The sequence below is a fragment of the Ornithorhynchus anatinus genome, chromosome X1 (genome assembly GCF_004115215.2).
Source record: "Ornithorhynchus anatinus isolate Pmale09 chromosome X1, mOrnAna1.pri.v4, whole genome shotgun sequence".
NCBI lineage: Eukaryota > Metazoa > Chordata > Mammalia > Monotremata > Ornithorhynchidae > Ornithorhynchus > Ornithorhynchus anatinus.
This window is the reverse complement of record NC_041749.1, coordinates 89770321-89777123: the sequence shown is the minus strand read 5'-3', so window position 1 is coordinate 89777123 and position 6803 is coordinate 89770321.

The following is a 6803-nucleotide window of genomic DNA, read 5'->3' as shown; positions in this document are numbered from 1 at the left end:
ACCTATCATGGCAGCAACCGGAAGCAAAGGTTAAACCCAGATGGTTGCTTTAGTCTAGTGAAGGGCCTCCTTCCCAGTTGAACATTAAAAGTCAACATGAAAAATAATCATTTATATTTGCAGAAAAAGGACGGTGGACACTCTTAAATTTCTTACATGGTATTTGTTAAGTGCTTACTATGAGGTAAGCACTGTATTAAGCTCTGGGGTAGATACAAGCTAATCAGGCTGGACACAGTCTCTATTCCGCATAGGGCTCACAGTCTCAATCCCCATTTTACAGATGAGGTAACCGAGGTCCAGAAAAGTTAAGTGACTTGCCCAAGGTCACGCAGTAGGTAAGTGGCAGAGCCTGGATTAAAAGAAAATAGTTACGATTTCTTTCCTCATTACTTCCCATTCTCCAAGCTTCCCCTTGCAAAAACAAGAGCATATTCACCAAATAAGGGCACAGACTGACTAACTAAATACCTGAAGAGAATTAATATGAAAGGAGGTAGGAGTAAAAGGTACATGGTTTTCTGCACCATTTCAAACATGTGAGTGTCAACTCTCTACTCCAGCCTGCAGCGACAAGATTAATAAAACCAAAAAAAAAAAAAGTCCAAGAAATGTGGGTTTGCCTTCCAGATAGCCTGGAAGTGGATTTAGTCCATTTCATTTTTTTTTTTCCAAATCCAGCAATGAATTGAAATCTGGTCTCAGTCAGTGTTTCCCCCCCAAGTTCTATTAGTCTTGGGAAAAGCCTGGGGATCCCTGACTAATGCTGGTGAGTTGTGGGTCATGCATTTTACATAAGTGATGGGAAAAACAAATAGCCAGGAATGAAACAGGAAATGAACAGGGTGGAAAATCAAAGTGTCAGGGAGTGCAAAGCAGCTATGGAGAAAGAAGATCTGGGCGGCAACTCATTTCATTGAAAACAAACCCAGAGGAACTCTTACTAACTGGTGCCCAGTGTTGCCTACCGGCTGACATCATCTGCATTTGGTTTGTGTTCTGATGATGACCAATTCAGGCCAGGCCTTAAATGTCATAGTTCCACAGCCACATCAAACACCTCCAGGGTTATATTTTGCAATTGTTTGATATGACAAGACCTTAGAAACAAAGGAAGAGGCACAAGAGAGTGCTGTACTTGCTTTCTTTTTTTTTTAGATTTTGGATGTGGTTTTTCTGGTTTTTTTGAAAGTATCAGGATTTGGGGAAGACAACCTAGCATTAGGGGTTAGGATCTTTCAGGAAAGGGCTGTCTCGAGGATGGAGGCTATTTTCTCTGCTAGCGCCATTGGTTACTTGCTGGTTGGATTTGGCTGTTGTTAGTCAGTTGGACTCGTAGGTAGGACCACATCAAGCATAAATATGCCTTTGGGTGGCAATGTCATCCTAGCTGGGACCTTGCGTTGCCCTTTAGGGTTAGGTGAATTTAATAAATACCGTGATGAAGATGATGACGACGAATTTAGGGATGGAGCTAAATCCCTAAATTCCAGCAAAGGGAAGTCCTTCTACTTGTTTCCAACCAGCGGTGGGGTAACCAGACAGCTGGACAGTTCTTGGAGCTGATCGCAACACTTGCAAGAGAGGAAGGCACATACACACTCCTTCTAATTCCAGCGTGGGGCTGTCTGGGTAGTGGGAAGAGATCAATCAACCAATCAATCGATGCTATTTATTAAGTGCTTACTATGTGCGGACCACTGTATTAAGCGAGTACAATACCACCGAGTTACCAGATATGATTCCTGCCCACAATGAGCTTACAGGCTAAAGGGGGAGACAGACACTAACATAAAAAAATGTATAATATATAATTTAAAGATATGTTCATAAGTGCTGTAGGGTTGACCCAGGATTAGAACCCAGGTGCTCTGGCTGCCAGGCCCATGCTCTTTCCACTAGGCCATGCTGCTGTGTGGAGTCCCGTAGGGGACAGGGTCTGGATAATTGCCCCGCTTCACTCTAATCTAGTGATAGCTTTGGGGGCTCAGATTGGGGTGACCTAAGTGTCTGAAATTACCCTAGGTTAACCTATGGGCTGATGGAGCAATCAATCCCAGGAGGCCAGGGAAGTTCCAAGAGGGGACCTGAAGTGGACTCAGGCCCAACTAGACCTCCATGTCCACCCTAAAGCTGATTCAAACCACCAGTTGGGCCTCTCAGGATCCTCTAGCACCTGAGTTTGAGGGCAAAATTTCCCTGGGCACCTGTTGGGCTCTATGTCAGGCCTCAAGCCAGGAATAAGATCCAGGTGCTTGCTAGATTAAAATCCACCCCACAAAGCCCACCTTCGCCTTCAGGAGCCCTTTCTGAGGGCATGGAAGAACCATCTCTAGGAAAGAAGAAAGACCAATCTTTTCCCCTCTCCTCTTCCCTTCAAACTCCCTGATGATAGTGATGGTAATAATAATAATAATGATAATTGTGATATTTATTAAACACTATATGTTAAATTCTGTACTAGGTGCTGGGGTAGATATAAGATCACCAGGTTAGACACTGTCCCTGCCCCATGTGGGGCTCACAATCTAAATAGGAGGGAGGACAGGTATTTAATCCTCATTTAACGAATGGGAAAACTGAAGCACAGAGTAGTTAAGTGACTTGCCCGTGGTCACACACTAGGCAAGAGGTAGAGCTCATTGTGGGCAGGGAATGTGCCTGTCTATTGTTATAGTGTACTCTCCCAAGTGCTTAGTACAGTGCTCTGCACACAGTAAGTGCTCAATAAATGTGACTGAATGAACGAATAAACGAAATGACTGATTTTTTGGGTGACTTTACCTAAAACCCTGGGCTTGAGTTGTTGACATGCTTCTTGGGGATGACTTAAGACAACTAACTCATTTCCCATCTGCCACTGAACAGGGAAGGAAGGTGCATCACCACATTTCCTCACAGACCTAGGCGGGCTCCAGCTGGTGTCCTAAGAACAAGAGGTTCTGAGTCTCTGTCTTGGAGTACCTGAGCCATTCAGCATCTGATATGTCCTGGTTTCTTGCTCAAGGGAACATTTTGACTGCCTGTGAAGGAAGGGAAATGCTGCTCAAATGGAAAAGCACATGGTTAGATGCCTCTGGCCTTGGAGCCATCGTGTTTCTTCTCTTCTTGACTTTTATAAGTCCTGTGTAACATCCCTAGGTAAAGCAGTTTGGTAAGTCATATACCAGCACCCTGCTCTGCAAAAGGGAGCGTGGTGGAATAACCAGGGTAGTCTTGCAAATAAGCACAGAAAACTTTGTAGCCCATATGCTCTTAGGACACTGCTCTGCACATAGTAAGAGCTCAATTAATACGATTGATAGGCTCATGTTTTGGGGTTTTTTTGTTTTGTTTTGTTTTTGCCAGATCACCTCCACCCAGGTTTTCACAGGTAATAAAATCATTAACAAAACCAGAGCTCTTTACTAATGGCTAGCATAAATGGCAATTTGCAAGTCTGGGTTAGAGCAGTGACTTGGGGAATCAGGACATGGGTTGCCTCTCTGCTTCACTTTGGAAAAGTCCCTGAGACTTTTTGAGCCTCCATTCACTTATCTACCAAATAGAGAGGATTTAATACCTCATGGAGGTAGGTGAAAATGGCTATAACCTTTATTTGTAAAGTGAGAATGCTCTAAAAACAAGCATCGGTTATGTCCAGATTTGGACACCTCCAAGTATGGGAAAATGGGGGGAATTCAGAGAATGACCACAGCAGCTGGGCAAGGTGACTCTGGGAGGAAAGTTCTCACTATTTTCTCTGTTTCTCTGAATGATAGGAACCAGCTCTGCCGAGGTCCACGGAAGCCTACGTAAACTAGGCCACAGCTAGTGTCCTGGGGATTTGACCCCCAACCCATTCCGTTCAGATTGCTGGGAAGGAAGATTTCTTCAGTGGTTCATATGAACGAATGGGCTGACAGCAGACAGTAGAAAAATGGAAGATGCGTTCCAGAGAAACCTTTGTAGTGAAAGATAGAAAACTCCTGACAGTTTTCACAGACCGAGCAGAACTTTTTGGTCTAAAGCCTAGTTAGAAAAGGTATTCACTGTGTCATCGGCTCTTCCTGAAGTGACCTGAAGAGGCCTTGCCAACTGCCAGGTCAGGCTGGGCTCCTCCTACAGCCTGCTACAAATGACAAAGGGCTGCAGTGTGGAGTACCATGGTCTAGTGGAACGAGTACTGCCACTTGCCTGCTGTTTGACCTTGGGCAAGTCACTTCACTTCTCTGGGCCTCAGCTTCCTCGTCTGTAAAATGGGGATTCAATACCCATTCTCCCTCTTACTTAATCTGTGAGCCCCATGTGGGATAGGGACTATACCCAACCTAATTAACTTGTACTTAACAGAAATAAACAGAAACTGCCCTCTCAAAGGTTACAAATGATCTCCTTCTTGCCAAATCCAACGGCCTCTAGTCCATCCTAATCCTCCTCGACCTCCCAGCTGCCTTTGATACTGTCGGTCACCCCCATATCCTGGAAACGTTATCCAATCTCAGCTTCACTGGTACTGTCCTCTCCTGGTTCTCCTCCTATCTCTCTGGCCACTCATTCTCAGTCTCTTTCACAGGCTCCTCCTCTGCCTCCCACCTCCTAACTGCAGGGTTCCCTCAAAGTTTAGTTCTGGTTCCCTTCTATTCTCCATCTACACCCACTCCCTCAGAGAACTCATTCACTCCCATGGCTTCAACTACCACCTCTGTGCAGAGATGATTCCCAAATCTACATCTCCAGCCCTAATCTCTCTCCCTCTCTCTAGTCTCGCATTTCCTTCTTCCTTCAAGACATCTCTACTTGGATGTCCTGCCCTCACCTCAAACTCAACATGTCTAAAACAGAATTCCTTATCTTCCCACCCAAACCCTGTCCTCCCCCTGACTTTCTGATCACTGTAGACTGCACCACCATCTTTTCTGTCTCACAAGCCCATAACCTTGGTGTTAGACTTAACTCTTCTCTCCCATTTAGCCCACATATTCACTCTATCACTAAATCCTGTCAGTTCAACCTTCACAACATCACTAAAACCTGTCCAGTTTTTCTACCACATCAATCCAGGCACTTATCCTATCCCTCCTTGATTACTGTTATCAATCAGCCTCCTTCCTGACCTCCCAGTCTTCCATCTCTCCCCACTCCAGTCCATACTTCACTCTGTTGCCCAGATCATTTTTCTACAAAAAACTTTCAGGACCTGTCACCCCAATTCTCAAGAGCCCTCAGTAGTTGCCCATCTACCTCCACATCAAACAGAAACTCTTTACCATCAGCTCCAAAGCACTTAATCACCTTGGCCCCTCCTACCTCACCTTACTACTCTCATACTGGAACCCAGCCTGCACACTTCACTCCCCTAATGCCAACCAATTCACTGTACCTCTATCTCGTCTATCTCCCTGCTGAACTCTTGCCCATGTACTGCCTCTGGCCTGGAAAAGTCCTCTCTTTTCATATCCGACAATTACTCTCCCCCGTCTCAAAGCCTTATTGAAGGCACATTTCCTCCAGGAGGCCTTCCCTGACTAAGCCCTCATTTCCCCTTTTCCCACTCCCTTCTGCATCACCCTGCCTTGCTCCTTTTATTCACCACCCCTCCCCTCATCCCCATAGCACCTATGTACATATCTGTAATTTATTTATTGATATTAATGTCTGTCTCCCTTATAAACTGTAAGCTCGTTGTGGGCAGGGAATGTGTCTGTTATATTATTGTATTGTACTCTCTCAAGTGCTTAATACAGTACCGTGCACACAGTAAGCGCTCAGTAAACATCAACCAACGAACCGATGGTATTTTTTGAGCACTTTCTTTGTGCAGAACATTGTCCTAAGTGGATAGGAGAGTACAATAGAATCAGTAGATATGATTCTCGGTGCTTACAGATGGACATTAAAATAATAGTCTTCGGGTTCTCTCCCTCCATTTTATACTATACAGTGGTGTATAGATCATCTTCTTGAAGCATCACTTGGCCCAACTCTCTCTTCTTCTCAAAACCCTCCTTTGGTTCCATGTGTATCGCCTCTGCATTAAACAAAACTCCTCACAGTAGTCTTCAAGGGTCTCTCCCATCCTGCCTCATCTTACCTATCTGCTCTTTTCATCCTCCGTTCCCCATCTCGCTGTCTCTGTTTCTCCCAAGACAACCTTCTAGCTGTACCTTGTGCTCTACTCTCCTGCCTCCATTCCCTCACACGGTTCCCCCAGCCCTATGTTCCCCACATCAGAGAGATCCAAGCTCTCCCCACATTCAAAACCCAACTAATATCCCACTTTCTTCAATAAGCCTTCCCAGATTAATTCCCAGCACCTGGAGCCATACCATCCCTTCAGCCAACTCCAGCCACTATGAACTTATTTATACCCCACTCAGGATTCATGTTTACATGATTGCTTTGTCTTGCCCTGTCTTATGTCTTGTCTTGTTTCTGACCCAAAGCGTCTCCACGAACACATCTCTCCCAGAACGCCCCTCCTCCGTCTACAATCGTCCTGGTGGTGCATCCATAGAGTTTTCTTGGTAAAAATATGGAAGTGGTTTACCATAGCCTCCTTCTGCTCAGTAATCTTGAGTCTCCACCCTCGACTCTCTCCCGTGCCGCTGATGCCCAGCGCGGGGGAGTTTGACGTGTAGCAGATTTAGATGGAAATATTTTCATGTTTGTCTCCCCCATTAGGATGTAAGTTCCTCGAGGGCGGGGGATGTGTCACTTCTTTATTCTGCTCTTCTTAAGTGCCTAATAAAGTCCAAGTGGATGTTCAATAAATGCCACTGCTGCTCCTACTATTACCAGTATTAGCATTACTACATTCCAAG